This window comes from Castanea sativa, chromosome 12 (assembly GCF_040712315.1).
Source record: "Castanea sativa cultivar Marrone di Chiusa Pesio chromosome 12, ASM4071231v1".
NCBI lineage: Eukaryota > Viridiplantae > Streptophyta > Magnoliopsida > Fagales > Fagaceae > Castanea > Castanea sativa.
Window position 1 is genome coordinate 13,558,968 of NC_134024.1, and position 17,453 is coordinate 13,576,420.

The 17,453-nt window shown below is 31.6% G+C and overlaps 1 pseudogene; it reads left to right on the forward strand.

Moving 5' to 3' along the window:
• Positions 1–4,644: 4,644 nt before the first annotated feature.
• On the forward strand, positions 4,645–12,879 carry LOC142618399 (TMV resistance protein N-like; annotated as a pseudogene).
• Positions 12,880–17,453: the final 4,574 nt, after the last annotated feature.

Below are 17,453 nucleotides of genomic sequence, written 5' to 3' on the forward strand. Positions count from 1 at the left end.
CTCACCCTGCACTCGATTGGGACACAAGCTCTCTCATTAAAAAAAAAAAAAAAGGACAAAGCATTGAAATTTGAAACAGTGATATACGAGTAAGATTAAGTCTATTGTTACAAGATAAATTTGTAAAGTTATAACATTATGTATATAGTTCTAAAACCATATCAAAATACTTATAGGAAGTAAAACCTCTTGCAAGTTCTTGAGGACAAATACTAATTTATTTGCAGAAACTTCTTTTAAATGATATAGTTTGCAAAATATCTTTTGATGTTGGATGTATTTTAAAGTGAAGTGGTAATATAAATAAATTGACATTTTGAGATGCTAAATGCTAAAAAATTTAAAACCTTTGATATGAATGCTCTTACTGTCTCAGCTTTTAGCTCTCATCCCTGCACTCAATTGAGACACAATCTCTCTCATTAAAACATTAAAAAAAAAGGACAAAGCATTGAAATTTGAAACAGTGATATACGAGTAAGATTAAGTCTATTGTTACAAGATAAATTTGTAAAGTTATAACATTATGTATATAGTTCTAAAACCATATCAAAATACTTATAGGAAGTAAAACCTCTTGCAAGTTCTTGAGGACAAATACTAATTTATTTGCAGAAACTTCTTTTAAATGATATAGTTTGCAAAATATCTTTCACCCAGGATAGATGCTGATGAAATTGTAAAAAAAAATATAATATGTGGATATAAGCAAAAAAGTAGATTTAGAACATAGTTAGTAACATACAAGATAGGATAAATATGATTTAGGTACAGATATGTTATATCTATAAAATATTCAAGTGAACATTCCGGAAACTAAAATAAATATTCTATAAAATATGTTATTTCCTATATTATATTTCAATTTATAGTAGCATAGCTTATATTATTTTTGAATAATTTCAAAGATATCATAAAAACCAACTAATTAAATATTCAATATACTTAGCTTAATGTTTCCCCAATTTTCTCTATGTTTTCAAGCAAAATAACAAGAAATGGATAAAGAGAAGATGTCCATTATACATATTCCTTCATTCACTTAGAGAGAGAGAGAGAGAGAGAGAGGGAAATACCAACTTGACCCTTTAATTTGTCTTTATCTTCCTCTCTTTCTTTTAATTTGTCTTTATTAGTATTTGGTTTGTTCGTACAAACACCATGGACTAGATGGTTTGTATACACTAGAGATTTAGGGTTTTTTTTTTTTTAATAGAGAAGATGTGATTTATATAATATCCGTTCTATAATGATTGTTTTACCATGAGAAAGAATTAATACAAAAAGGGCAGTATCATATATGGTTATGGATCATGTTAGTCATTAAACTAGATTTAGGTCATTTTACATCTAAAACATGCTAAAATGGCTTTTTGTATAAGAGATTATTGTTTTTTTTTTAAGATTTAGCAGACACAATTTTCAAATGAACAGACATCAGATTGAGAGATGTTGCTAGGAAATATTAATTTTTAAAGAAATAATATGTCAATACATAATTTCAAATGAAAAAATTGTCTATATTAACACCTTGACTTTTTTAAGTTAATACGCAAGTTTGTTGTTGTTTTGTCAGTGAGATAAACTCAAAGAATTTATAATAATGCCTGAATATGATTGCGTGATTTTTATTTTTCGTGACAATTACAACAGAAAATGGAGTATTCAAATTTTGAATGTCTTTTTTAAAAATACTAGAAAATGACAACCAATTGAATTACAAGATTCTTGGCACTTGAAACATTTTATTAATAACTTTAAAAAAAAAAAATTAATTGAATTATATAAAATATCTTTTTTAGTTACATCATATTTTGTATTAATTCGTGCATCAGAGTCAGGCAGATATATTATTAATTTAAATAGAAAAGAACTCCCTTCGTTGATGGTGACCATTCTGGTTAGAGTCTTGTGTTTTGCTTTTGGATAATTGCGGTCTTGAGTTAGTATTAGACTAATAGTTATTTTATTTTTAAAGAGTAACCAAGTGGATCTTATTAACTTGAAAGAAAAACGGGCCTGCATTGATGGGTTTTCCACCAGGCAATTAATTAACACAAAAATCCCAGCCCAATGTAATGATTTGGTAGCAAATTACAAACCCAGCCCAGCCATGTTCTAGCCTGACAAATTGTTATGGCTGAGTCATTAGCAATTTAGCACAGCCGAGTGGAAACCCAGTGTTTGAAAATGGGAAAGACTTTAATAAGAAGAGAGTGTTGAGAATTCATTAATGCTGTGTTGTGTCCCAGTGCTGGACTTGTTCAAAGTTCAAACAACTAGTTCCCTTTCATATAGGAGGCATGTGTACGTCTACATTTTGGAAATTGAAACTTAGTGAAATGAAAATGGAAGAAGTCATGTAATACTTGATTAACTAAAGGATAGTTGCCAAAATAGAGTAATTAAAAAGAGAAGTATCAAAGCATTCACAATCCAAAACAACTATTCAGCAATTCAATAATCCACAAAATGATTAATTAATGTAAATTTCTACAAATCACCATTTATTTTAACTTATTTTCCTTCTGGAACAAAAGAAAGAGACATTAACTTTTCATCCTCTCACTTTTGACTTTACTATCGTTCCTAACAAATGTAGGATAGAAAATTAACATCTTCTTTGTTCTCACATTTTTCTATCATTCCTAATTTTTTTCATCACCCCTACCAAACAAACCTTGAGCTAGCTTCGTAACAATAATTGACCATCCCTTTGTAGAGAAAATCATTATTGATCCGGTGCTTGTCACACTCCAATATGTAAGAATTAAGGGAGTCAATCTCATATCGGAGGCTGCACTGGTTTGACCAGTAAAATGATATATTTCGGTACCAGTCAATACCGGTGTACCGTTTCGGGTTTACCATTATTTTATATATATATATATATATATATATATATATATGTATGTATGTATGTATATGTGTGTGTGTGTGTATATATATTATAATAAATATAAAAGTTTATCATAAAACATTACCTCAATTTAGAATAAATTATTCATGGTTTAGACTTTAGCATCAATTAAAAGAAAAAAAAACAATATAAAAAATAGAAAACTTAATTGTTTATTGTATACTAAGAAAACAAATAATACTAATAAGTTAATGCAAATAAGTTATTATTCTGACTTTACAAAAATTCATAAATTACAAAACTAAAAAAAAAGCTTTTTTCTGTACCGGCTAGTATGCTCGATATCGGCCGGTATTGCCCGAAATTGGTTGGTATGACTAGTACATGACCTGTCCTACCGATATTTAAATCGGTACGAAACATTGATGTTTCGATATCGGTATACATACTGGTATGGTAGGTACAGTATCGACTATACTGGTAAGAATGTAACAACTAATACAACACAAGAAATAATACACAACTTCGTAAGTCGTAACTAAAAGGTAATAGCCAAAATACAATAGCACACAAGAAATAGTACGCAAAAATCTTTAAAACTAATATAATTTGTTGAAGTTAGAGATAAAATTTAAGAAAGTAGTCACATATCTTACAACATTAGGGCTTCTAGATTGTGAGCTATTGAAAGGTGTGATTGGTTGAGCAGTTGAATTCCATTTAAGAAAATAAATCAACAATAACCAGAATAAATTATTGATTGGTGGTCTGATGTTTGCGAGAGATATTGGCCTTCAAGATGTTGTGCTGGAGGGGGATTCGTTAATTTTAATCAATGCTTTCCGTGGAACTTCTTCACCGCCATCCTCTGTGGAACCAATAGTCATGGGTTTGATTGAACTCTGTAGAGAGTTTAGGCGAATAGATTTTTCTCACATTCGTAGGCAAGGGAATAATCCAGCCCACCTTTTAGCAAAGCATGCATCTAGCATTGAAGACTATATTAGTTGGATTGAAGAGAATCCTTGCTTTATAGAGCAAACTCTTATCTATGATGTACTTTCATTTTCATGTTCTCAATAATATCCTAGTATTCATATAAAAAAAAAAAATTATTGATATAATATTAATTGTTGAACCGAAACCTACTAGCCTTTTGGGTTAAAGAAGGTGCCCCCTTTTCCTCAAACAAAAAAAAAAAAAAAGGTGCCCCAATGTCGGTGGCAGAGCAGAGTTTTTTTTTAAGTATTTGAGGAACAAGAAGAGCCTTCTATAGATGGCAATTTTGCTCAGCCTCAGATTTCATATGTATTTCAAATTTGGACTTAGGGATTTCTATAGATTTATCTGGCTATGGTTTTAACCCTCCGATATATATAATTGTTGAAGTATTTTTATTTTTTTAATGATTGATGTGGCTTTTTTAATAGCAATTAAATGTTTTTATTATTATTTTATTAGCAATATGTTTACCAATTGTGCACAATATTTGCTAGATGGATATTTTTCGTGAGTGAGTTAATAGTAGAGATTAAATTAAGTATAAGTTGAAAATATTAGAGATCAAATTCACTACTAGTAACCAAATTGAGCCTAATAAAAGTAGCAAATGAGTATTTTCGGCCAAAAATATAGAAACTAGAAAGTCAATAAAGATTTGATAGTATAGCACATAGGTTTGGTCTTATCAATGAATTGACTTTTATCTAGCAGTAGCCGGCAAGTTCGACCATTTTGCATTTAAGAGTTAAGAGTTAAGACAAAAGACCAAGTAGAAGAGTTGTTGACGTGGTTGAAAACAGGGGAGATGAAATTGTGAAAACAAACCCACAGAGAAAGAAAGAACAGAGCACAATCCTTTATTAAACAGGCAATTATCTGATAGCAATTGGATCTGGCTTTGTTTCAAGTGGGTTTCGAGCATCACAATCACTACTAGTCTACTGTAACTTCAACTTCCAATTCTGTAAGATGTCATCTTTCACACATACTTTATTTCTATCCTTTCATTTTGTCCTTAAAATGGAACATCCATATCAAATTGTTTCTTCTTCCTTAATTTGCTTTCCTTTCCTTTTTTTTTCTTTGTTCCTCTTATGTTTTATTTCATTGTACTTTATTTTGTTATCTATATTACAGTTCCAGATTTACCAGTATATTTCCCACGGTTTCCATGAGCACTCAAGGAGCCTCATCGTCATTATCATCTTCTTCAACATTTTGGCAGAGTTTTGGAAAATGTTTTACAGACCTTTTATTTGCTGCTTTGCAATGGATGGGCGTTTGTCTCTTGAGTGACGATAGTGAACCTGAGGGAGGAAACTCTAATTCACTACAGCTCTCAAGAGCAAAAGAAGAATCAAGGTTTTGCTATAATCATTCTCTTACTAAACTGTATACATCTTCGACATTAGTTTTTTGATCTTCAATTTTAATTGATGTACTTAAAAAAAAAAAATTCTATATAATGGAGTAATTGTTTAAGATTTTCTAGTATACTTTCAATGGTTTTCATGAGCAGTCAAGGAGCCTCAACGTCATCACCATCTTCTTCTTCAACACCTCGATGGAAATACAAGGTGTTTCTCAGTTTTAGAGGCGAGGACACCCTTAGAGGTTTTTCTGACCATCTATATGCTGCTATGCAACAGAAAGGCATTTTGACCTTTAGGGATGACGAAGAACTTAAGAGAGGAAAATCTATTTCACTGGAGCTCTTGAAAGCAATAGAAGAATCAAGGTTTGCTATTGTTATTTTCTCAAGAAATTATGCATTTTTAACATGATGCTTGGATGAACTTGCAAAGATCGTTAGATGCATGAGAGAGACACGATTGACGATTTGGCCTATTTTTTATGACTTGGATCCATCTAATGTACGGAAACAAACGGGAAGTTTTGGACAAGTCTTTAATGAACACAAAAAACGCTTAAAAGGGAACATAAAGATAGTGGAAATGTGGAGGATTGCTTTGAGAGAAGTAGCCAATCTCTTTGGTTGGCATCTACAAGATAGGTAATTTCCATGACAAATTTATTTATTTTGATATTTTAACAGGCAGTCTTCTTTCATATAGCATGAAGTATATAAATATTTATTAGAATGTAGCATAATATGCATGAATTGAAATATTACAACATATAACAGTTAGGATTTTGTTGTTTTATTAGAAATAGTTTGTGACCCTGCTTGAGGACTTTGGAAATGCTCCTTTGCAATAATTTAAAAGGATTTACTTGCTTTAAGGACATAACTCCTTTCTATGAATTATAAATCTATTGAGATTGTCTATTATCTTCATTGTTATCTATTTTTTGGTAAATTATAATTTACACTTTGCGGTTTTGCCATTGCATAATTTAGTTCACAAAATTTTAATTACTATATCCATTCCCTTTAAGTTTGGACTAAAATGAAATTCCTAGGATTTTATCCAACTTAATAGATTTTGAATTTTATGGACACATTTATTCCTCAAATTCATTTCTCTTCTTCCTCTCCCTCTTTCTCCATTGCAGCATGGTCTAGCACTTTGGTGTTACCACTTACCATGCACAATGCCTGGTTCATCTTCTCCAACTGTTTTTTTTTTTACTTTTATTTTTTATTTTTTATTTATATATTAGAAACTTTACTTTTGTTATTGTTTTCTCACTCTTTTCAAGAAAAAATGATGAATTGAATCTAGTTGGAATTGTGAGGGGTTATTTTGTCGAGCTTGTGGTTTAAGGGTTTAAATATAGTAATTGAAACTTAATTTGTATACTAAATTTTGAAAGGGCCAAACCAAGGGGTAAATTGCAATTACCTTTTTTTTTTTTTCCTGTTCCTTTGGTAAGATAGGTTAACCCACAGGCTTCTTTAGTCAAAGTTTACCTATAAAATGGTTGACAGACTATACATTTTGATGACTAAAAAAATTAATTCTACAAGGAATGGAGGAAGTAGGAAGTAGGATTGAAATATAGTAATTGAAACTTTGTATACTAAATCGTGAGAGTACCAAACCAAAGGGTAAATTGAAATATAGTAATTGAAACTTTGTATACTAAATCGTGAGAGTACCAAACCAAAGGGTAAATTACAATTTTTTTTTTTGGGGGTAAGATAAGTTAACTCACACGCTTCTCTATTCAAAGTCTACCTATAAGATAACCATTTTAGGGTTACCACTATTTATATACTCCCATACCCATATAGGTGTGTGTGTCTGTATTTATTTTTATGTTTACCAACATATAATTTAAAATTCCACATATTTTATAAGCCCAAATATTGGTCTAAGTACATTAACCCAATGTATTAGTTTCAATAACATGTTCTTCAATTTTTAATTTTAGATATTTTTTATTGCACTAGCTAAAATATCAACACCAACAAAAAACTAGAAAAATTTCCAATTTAGCTCGGTATTTTATTTGATACATTTTAAAGTATTGGTACTAGTTTAATGGCCGGTACGCCCGGTACCGATATGATATTGACTTCCATGTTTATAACACCTTTTATAACTCAATGTGATGCTTTAACAACCCAAAATTACCTCTTTTCCAAATTATAGATTGGATTAAGTTTATGTTGGGTATGTATGTCCTTTATAAAAGAGTTAGTTTTGGCCTAATCATTGTCTTGGGTAAATAAAAAACTTAAAGGACATTTTTTACTAATTTATTCACAAATCAATTGTTTATATAATTTTATTCAATAAAAAAACTGTTTACATAATTTTGAAGAAGTAGAGCTTCTAGTAGTTTATAATGATATTAGTGTCTAAATAGAAATTTAAAGACCACATTCTCTTAAACGTGAAAGAAAAAAAATCCTAATTTGGGCTTCGACTCAAGAGGAAAAGACTTGCATTTGTGCATATATACACTAAGGCTTAACTTTTATTATTTGTACTCATGCAACCTTAAATTTGATGGATATATTTCAACCAAGTATAATGAAAATCACAGCTCTAAAATACGTCTATTTGAACTATATAACTAATATAGTATTCAATTTTGATATGAATAGTCCTATCTACGTTGCTTGAGCTAATGAATTCACATGTTTTTGAGCAAGGAGTATTCTTGCCTAATATTTTTCTTCCTCCCCTGTGGTCTTATAAATGTATTTGGACCATCATGTAGTTATTTTCTATCTTGTTCACTGGCATGAGTCAGAATTAATCCAACACATTGTGAAAAGGATGATTTACAATTGCTTTGGACCATCATGTAAATATTTTCTATCTTCTTCATGAGTCAAAATTTATCCAACACATTGTGAAAAGGATGATTTATAATTGGTTTGGACCATCATGTAAATATTTTCTATCTTCTTCACAGGCATGAGTCCGAATTTATCCAACACATTGTGAAAGAGATGATGGAGAAATTGAGTTCTAAATCCTCAAGCATTACCAAAAACTTCATAGGAATGGAATCTACTATGGCAAAATTTATCCCTTCGTATTTAGGTTTTGAGAATAATGTTTGCATGATAGGGATTTATGGTTTGGGGGACTAGGAAAGACAACTCTTGCTAGAGTTGTTTATGATGAATTTCATAGTCATTTTGAAGGTTCTAGCTTTATTGCTAATGTTAGGGAAGATTCAAAAAGACATGGTTTGCCTCAATTACAACAACAACTTGTTGCAGACATTTAGGAGGATAGAAATATATATATATATATATATATATATATAAAAGGAATGTTTATGATGGAGTTGACATAATCAAGAAGAGGTTATGTTGTAAAAAAGTTCTACTTGTTATAGATGATGTTGACCATTTGGACCAATTAGAAAAATTGGCTGGAGAGTATGGCTGGTTTGGATTGGGGAGTTGGATCATCATAACAACTAGAGATGAACATGTGTTGATCCAACATGGAGTGCTTAAAAGATATAATCCTAATGGATTAAATGATGATGATGCTTTAAAATTTTTTTGTTTGAAAGCCTTAAAAAACGAGCAACCCAAAAAAGGTTATATGCAACTCTCCCAAGCAGTTGTTGAATCTGCTAACGGCCTTCCATTAGCTCTTGTTACTTTGGGTTCCTTTTTGGTTGGAGGAACAATAGAAGAATGGCAAAGTGCATTGGATAGTTTAAAAAAAAATAAGGGAGAAATATTTTATATACTTAAAATAAGTTATGATGGACTAGAGGAAATGTGGAAGGAGATATTCTTAGATATTGCATGTTTATTTAGACGATGGAAGAAATATTATGTAATACAGATATTAGAGAATTGTAGTTTTGATGCAAGAATTGGTATAAGTGTTCTCATGGAAAAATCTCTCATCACTGTGGATGTCAATGACAATTTGGGAATGCATGATCTACTACAAGAAATGGGTAAACAAATTGTTCATTTTGAATCAGGTGGAAAGCTTGGGAAGCAGAGTAGGTTGTGGCTTATTGAGGACTTGCATCATGTATTGGAGAACGATATGGTAAGAAAAATGACAAAGCTATAATTTTATTTCAGTGAATAAGATTGAGTAGGTATAGTCACATAATTTTGTTCAATAAATTAGTTCTTAAAAATAGGAAGTGGTTACCATGCTAATATATTGTCAATGATGATTTCTTATATTTTGAAAAAAAAAAAAAAACCTCTTTGTAATTGTTTACAAAATTGAATTTATTTTCCTTGATGTAATGAACTAATCATTCATCTCTTGGTTACTGCCTAGAACAAAAGGCTATCTTTTTTTAATAAAAAAAAAATCATTTTGTAGGCTTTATTTTCGTTTTTTTCTTTTCTTTTTTTATCACTTTAATAGTACTGTTGTGACTTCCTATTTTTTTCCCTTGTTGGTCTTGAATTTCTATAAGGTAGAAGTGCACCTTTCAAGTTTTAATGTTTGAACTTTAAATAGATTAATAAGAAAAAGACTTTAAAATAAGTTTTAAATGTAATACAATCTATTAATAGGACTTAATATGTAGTACATATTTCTTCTCAAAAAAAAAAAAAAAAAACGTAGTACATTTTAAATTTTACTATTAACATATGATGTTGTACTACGATCTATTAGTTACTAAAGGGACTCTTTTTAAGTGAAGTCTCACATTGAATGATGATGAGAAGAATGAGTGGTTGATACTCAAGGAGTCTCTCTAAGGTGTTTATCTCCCTATTATCTGTTTGGGCCACAATTTGAAAATGCAAATTTTCTCCTATTAAAAAAAATGCAATTTTCTTATATATGCAAAGCCAAACACCAATCCTTTTAAATTTCTCTTTTTATCCACAAAATCGCAATGCCAAATGGGGCCTTCTCTTGGAGGAAAGGGTAGGAGGAACAAAAAAATCAAATTATTTTTTTAGAGATTTTTAAACATGGAAAACTTTGAGAGTAGATTTTTTTAAATCTCCTTTATGGCTTTAACATGGTATAAAACTTGAGTTAAGTAATTCTAGAATTCATATCATTTGCCTATGCAAATCACCAAGCCTTTGATTTTGAAATCATAGGCAACAAATGCAATTGAAGCCATAGTCATCCGATATGGGAAAGAGATTTTCAACTTTGAAGAATTTCTTAAAGTGTTTTCAAAAACATCTAATCTTAGATTGCTGATACTTGAAGACCAGCATGTCCAGCTCAAACAGAGGGCCCTTAATCCTGTTCCTAATGACCTAAGACATCTTGATGTTCCTAAGGAGCTAAGACATTTTTCATGGAACTCCTGTCCTTTGAAATGTTTGCCATCTATTTTTCAACTAAAGGAGCTTGTTCAACTTGATTTGCGGTTTAGCAAATTTGAATATTTTTAGGAAGGAGTAACGGTAACTTTGTTCTTTTAACTGCCTTTCTATTATTTGTTCTTTCTCTCTTTTGAAGTGTAGTTACAAATGAAAATACACTCCTGGTGTATTTGAGCTTCCTCCTTTCGTTCATAAAGTTGTTTTAATTTAAAAGAATTCTTTACTTATAATTTCTATGTTTAATGGAAGCTTTTTTTTTTTGGTAATAGTGTTCAGTCAAGTTAAAGTTCATTGATCTTAGTTGTTCCAAAAACCTTATTAGGACACCTGACTTTTCAGGTGTTCCGAGACTTGAGGGACTACAACTTTCATGGTGCTGTAGACTGGTTGAGATCCACCCATCTATTGAAAAACTCAGCATGCTTAGGTATATAGATCTGGAAGAGTGTGAATCTCTTACCAATCTTCCCAGCATGTCTGCTGGAATGCAGTCCCTTACGGTTCTTAATCTTTATGATTGCTACAGAATCAGATCAATTCCAAAACTTACCGGAATTATGAAAAGCCTATTGGAACTCAAATTGGGTGATACTGCTATTAAGAAACTAGCACCCTCATCAATCGGGTGTTTGACTGCCCTTACTTTATTAGATCGAAGAGAGTGCAGAAAGCTCGAATTTCTTCCAAGCAACATGGATAATTTGAGGTCTCTTGAAAAACTCATTCTTTAAAACTAAAATCGTTGCCAAGGTTTCCATCAACTTTAAGATATATAAATGCACAATGTTGTTATTCCCTAAAACCGTCGCCAGCACTGGTCAAACTGAGTAGCTTGTCACAACCACTCTTCCGGTGGCGTCCATATGATGAGAAGGGTAGTGGAGTGGCATTTACAATATTGTACCGTTTCCTAGAGGTAATCTCTTCTCTCTTTATATCTATTTTTTATTGTTAAAAATAAAAGTTACCTACAACAATAGTTGTGTTTTGGATACAGGGACTCCTTTGTCATAAAACTGTTTATGGAACTTCTACCAAAAGGAAAGAGGATGGACCTATAGTTGAATTGCAGATAATTGTTAGTGGGTTTGAAATTCCGTCATGGTTAAATCATCAAAGTGTGAGAAATTCAATAAGCATAGAGCTGCCTTCAAATTGGTGTAATTGTAAATGGATGGGATTTGCTCTCTGTGCATCAGTATCAGGTCCCAAAACTAAAAGTTTTGGTGTTAGAGCTTGTGTGATAGCCCTTGGTGATATGCCTTAGAATCACTGTGCCTATGAACTTTTCGATACATGGATATGTTCTGAGGACAGTATTTGCCTATTCTATTTGTCTCGTGATGATTGGTTTGCTACTATTGGGAATGGTGAATGCGGTCAGAATAAGGTTATATTTGAGACCAATGACTCAGCCATTCATGCGTGTGAATGTGGGGTCAGTTTGGTATATGAGCAAGACGTGGATGAGTTCAGCCAAACAAATGCACAATGTTTGATTGAGAGCTTTGGGAAAGAATTCATTGGTAATGACCATCTCAAACGTCATTCCCATTGCCCAATCCTATTATATCTTATTTTCTTTCTAACTATACATCTGGTTTCATCGCTGGCAAGTAAGTCAAGTCATTTTTCTTTTTCTTGTTTTGGCTTACCATGTGTAGGCAATCCCAATCACCCTATACTCAAGCTTCATCCATTACATTTCCTAAGGACTTTGCTAATGTAGATCTTTCAATCCTAATTTGGCATCTTATTTGTAACTATTAGATATTATGTTATTTTGCATATTCATTTTGTGCTGGAAAATGCAATACAACTTTTTCTGATAAAATTTTGAAATGTAAAAGCTAGAGACTGTATAGTATTTCCTTCCTTACCATGTATATTCTTCATAATCATTGGTGTCATGCCTTCCAAAACGGGTAGGAAGCAAACTCCAATTACACTCATTAGTAATGAGTGAATAATAATAATAATAATAATAATATATTATTATTATTATTATTATTATTATTATTATTATTAACTCAGGTTTTCACATATATGCAGTTGGTATTGATGATGATGATAATGTACATAGAGTTGATGATGATGGTGATGATGAAGTTGATGTTGATGATGATGATTGACATGACTGCAAAAAATGACACCTAAGTGCTGTTTTTTTACCATCTTTTTTTCATTGTAAGAATTTCAATTTGAGGCTTAGGCAATTAGGTGTGCACATGCATTTCAATCAGCCTGACCATGTTTTAATGAATTTGTATTTGGTTCGGTTACAATGATTTGGAAACTTGTTCAAGTGGCATATCTGTGCATCTATTTTTGGCAAATCATATCTGTGCATCTTGTTTCAAAATGAAAATGGAGTTGAAGATCTACTTTTAAAGGGGATCTAGGTCTAGACAGATAATGAGTTATATGTTTTTAGTAATAATATTTCTTGTTGGATGAGTTTCAAGTAAGTTTAGTGCTATTGGATTGTATACAAGCATTACTTCAGGCAACTTTGTCACATTTCTCTCTTCTGTGTGGATTTGAGTTGTGAATTTTGAAGCAGAACTTTAAAGGTTATGAGTTTTTATCAATCTAGCTATAGTATCAAATAAGCATTCAGTCTTAAATATATTACTTGCAGTTCAAAAGGCGAAAGTTTCAAAAACAAGTTCACCTTTAAAGTAATATTATTTCTAGATTATAAGAGAGCCCTATATCTTCAAGAGGAAATGTCCTGTTAATAGTTATGGTTGCCATTAAACTCTGTTATTTTCTACTATGCATCAAGGGTCGTTTGTGGACGTGGCTGGCAACATTTAGGAGCCTTATATATTATCTAGTTTGCCGTCTAGTTTGTGCCCTTTTGGCCTTCGTTGTACACTTGAGAGGGAAAGAAGGCATTTGCATCCAATAATTGACACCGCATTTCTACTTACTCTTGGAACAAATCAATATATATATATAAAAGCAGAGATCTCATGCGAGAGTGCATGAGGTTCTGCCATGAGGCGTTCTATATAAGTTTTTTGCAATTCTGTTTATGATGAAACGATTTTTTCCGACCTCAAAAATTAAAACAATGTAGCTTTTATGTTTAGCACTTATTGCTTCATCAAAAATCAATTCACTTCTTCCTCTCTCCTAACATTACAAAAAGAAAAAAAAAAAAAAAAGACTCTTCACTTCTTCCGGACAAAAAAAAACTCACTTCCCCATTCAAATTTAAATGCACACTATGGATAAGCACCTGACAAAATGAGACCAAGCTTTGCACTATTACACCTTTACAATAATATTATACTTTCCAAGTAATTTCCAATTAGATCAAACCTATCTTTAAATTTTTTAAATTTCACTCATTCTCTATCTTAACTCTTCAGTTCTTTCTCTTTCTCTGTCTCTTAACTCTTCACTTCTTCTAGCAAAAACAAAAACAAAAACAAAAAAACTCTTTCACTTCCCCTTTCAATTAAATGCACACTACGTGCCTGTTTCTTTTGAAAATTATATATTGATGATGGATCAACGATTCCTTTATGAGTTCATGGACAAAAGCTCCTTTCTTAGTGTCTGTAAATAAATATTGCCAACTCTCTCTCTCTCTCTTTATTTCTTTCTTTCATTTTTTTTTTCAAAATTTTATTTGGGATATTGAGTTTGCAGTTTGCAATGTTTGAGGGATGACAGACTCAGGGAGATTGAAGCTTCAACTTTACCTATTTTGGCCAGGGACTAAAGTCACTAAATCCAAGGAGAAAAAGCCACCGGCTCCTAATTTATCAAACCGTTCTTCAATATCTAAGTCCTAAGAGGTACAAAATACTAATACTCAATTTGTTCATTCTTTGCTGTTGTTTGGTAATGAGTTTTTGATAATCAAACTAGATGGTGGTTTGTTTCTTTTCATTTGAATTGTTTACTGGTTAAGATTTTTACTGAGCCACACCGTTTTTGTACTTTATGATTTGGCTTTTGGTGAGTGATTTAAATATGTTACATGAGGATGTGATTAAGAAAATTGGGTACTATTTAGACCCTAAGGCAAAGACAGGTTGAGTAAATAATCTGGTTTTGTTGGGCAGGTAGAAAGATCAATGAGGAAGAAGCTTAATCAATAAATCAAGCTCCTCCATGCCACATGTAGTTGGAGCACAAACTCATGTATCTATATGGATTGGGTCACATTCAAAGCGCCAATGGAGGCAAAACTTTTGTGGGATTTGAAGTGCAAAGAGCCCAAGAGTAATTATATATTTTATTTTGAATCCATAGTGTTTGATAAAATGCTTTACAGAAAATTTATAATTTTTATTTCGTTGTATGATGTAGCAGCCTTTATAGTTGACATGAGTGAAACAAATTAAATTAGCTACGGGTAAGAAAGTTGTTATTATTTTTAGGTGAATAATTTTCTTTTACCTATTGAGGGGTTAAGTATTATTTGGTAGCAAAGTTTTAAAATAATCTCCACAATCTACACATATTCTATGTCCTACTAAATGATAGAAACTCAATTGTTAAAAATAAGAACAAAGAAAGAAACAATAGAATTGCAAAGGTACAAATTAAGAACTTAGTGGGCAGAAAAAATTATGTGGTGTCCCCATTAATTGAAGGTTAGCCTAGAATCTATATAAACTCAAAATGGTATTAAAAAATTACTAAATATATTATACCGGTACACCTTTGTTAAAAAAATTGTTAAATATGTTGAATCATGTCTACCTCAACCATCATTGAAACTACTTGCTTTATTTATTTATTTATTGGTCAAGTATCATGTATGGCTGTCCACAAGAGCCTTGACAATATCAAAGTGTGTTTGTTGCTTTGCCTAGACATGAATCACTATGCAACCTTAGTACTGCTATAGTTAAAATATTATTGAAGATGCTTCATAAGATCAACGCCTTAGTTAGTCATTTCGTATGACAAGGGATAGGTTGAAGGAGTTTGATATGCATAATGTATGCTTGCAATTAATTGGTTTACAATTAATAGATGGTATGCAACAAAATATGCCTACATGCTCCAAAGTTTCTATTATAATTGCAGGTGATTTTAGCAATGAAATTATCCACCATTTATGCTATAATATATGTAAAAAAATTCCAAAAACTATTTTACATAAAAGCTTACAGCATTATCTGCACAATGCGCGGGCAACCTTCTAGTTTTACTAATGGGCAAAAACAGGTTATTAGTACCAAAAAAGAAAAATCCTTCCTTTCTGTGAAAGTTGTTACCCCGACCCACCATTTCTTTCTTATTGTGCATTTGTGTTCAATTTTCTTTCTTGATGGGAACCCAAAATACAAGTGTGCTCTACATTCCATACTTTTTGTGTAAAATGCATAATATAGATCACCTATGCAATTACCCCAATGCAGCATTCTTTCCTGAGTGCCTAATCTACTCCTCATTACTAGGCACCTATAGAATGCATGTCTTGGAATAGCTAGAGTGAATCAAATGACTTACTCCTAGCTGATTTTTATTTTCTTGCTTCTAGTTTTGCTGTTTCCACTCTCTTACGTTATTGTTAATGAAATTTCTTACTCAAAAGAACAAACAAAAACCTGCAAAACAAGGGTTGAGGGACTCTCACCAAAGTAACTCGACCTTTAGGTTCTTTACAATTAGACCAACCGCTTCTTGATTGTGGCTTGCGACTTATTGGACTTCATTGTTCAGACCAACCATACGTGCTGTCAAATTGGCGACTTAAGCTTTCTTTTCCTTCAAATCGTTTCTACATTTGTGCCAATGCCCTGCTTTTATCAGGGTAGAATAGAAGGCACACCTTTAGATTGTCCAGTCACAAATGTAACATATGTATCCATAGTAGAGCTGCAAAATTGTTCAGCTCAATTGAGTATCGGGCTATCCAAACTTCAGTCTGGTTGAAACTAGACTACCTTTGTGCTTGACTGAACCTCAGCTAAATTATGTCAGTATGTGAGTATGAATTATAATTGAAATAAAAATGGTAAATTTATACAGACATACGCTTTTTTTTATCATCCAAATTAAATTACAAATAGTATCTCATTATCGATTTGTCACCTACCTACAGAATGTGACAATCTCTCTCTACAGAACACACATCTCTCTCTAATTTTCCTCTCGTCGATATCAGCATCTGCAAGGATCTCTTCTCTTAAGCAATGCTCTATATTAATTCTCAGATTTTTTTTTTTTTTGTGATTCGTTTTTAAAATTTTGTTGTTTTATATCTAAATTTTTTGAGTGCTAACTTTCCTAGCTCAGCTTCTTTGCTTAGTAAATATATAGATATAGTAAAGGAATAATTTTTTGTTACTATTTAATTAAATTCTTCGAAGTAACAGTGTTCATTCCTTAATTAATCCACCAATTGTCTAATAGGAACTCAATTTGACGTAGTTTCATGAGGCTTTTGATTTCAAACTTTTAAGGATTTTTCTAAGGTAGTTGGTTCAGTCCTATTATGACATCCCATTTGTAAGTGTTATGCTAATGTTTATATAAACCTTGCGTTGTGTTGTCAAAAGTAAGAGAATCTTTCCTCATAAATTTTTGAAACATGAAAACTAGAGACTGTATAGTACTTCCTTCTCTACCATATTTAACTTCATAACCATTTGTGTCATGCCTTCTTGGAACGGCGAGGAGGAACTCCAGTAATACTTATTATTTATGAGAGAATTACTTATTTATTTATTTATTATAGTACCATACTAACTCAAGTTTTCACATATATGCGAATAATAAAGATTCACATGTCTGCAGAGGATGACACTCATGTTCTGTTTCTACTTTGACTGGCTGCTACATAGGGAGGATTTTTATAGTATGAATTTCAGTTGAGGCTACTGCTACTGGATGTGCATGGACATTTCTGTC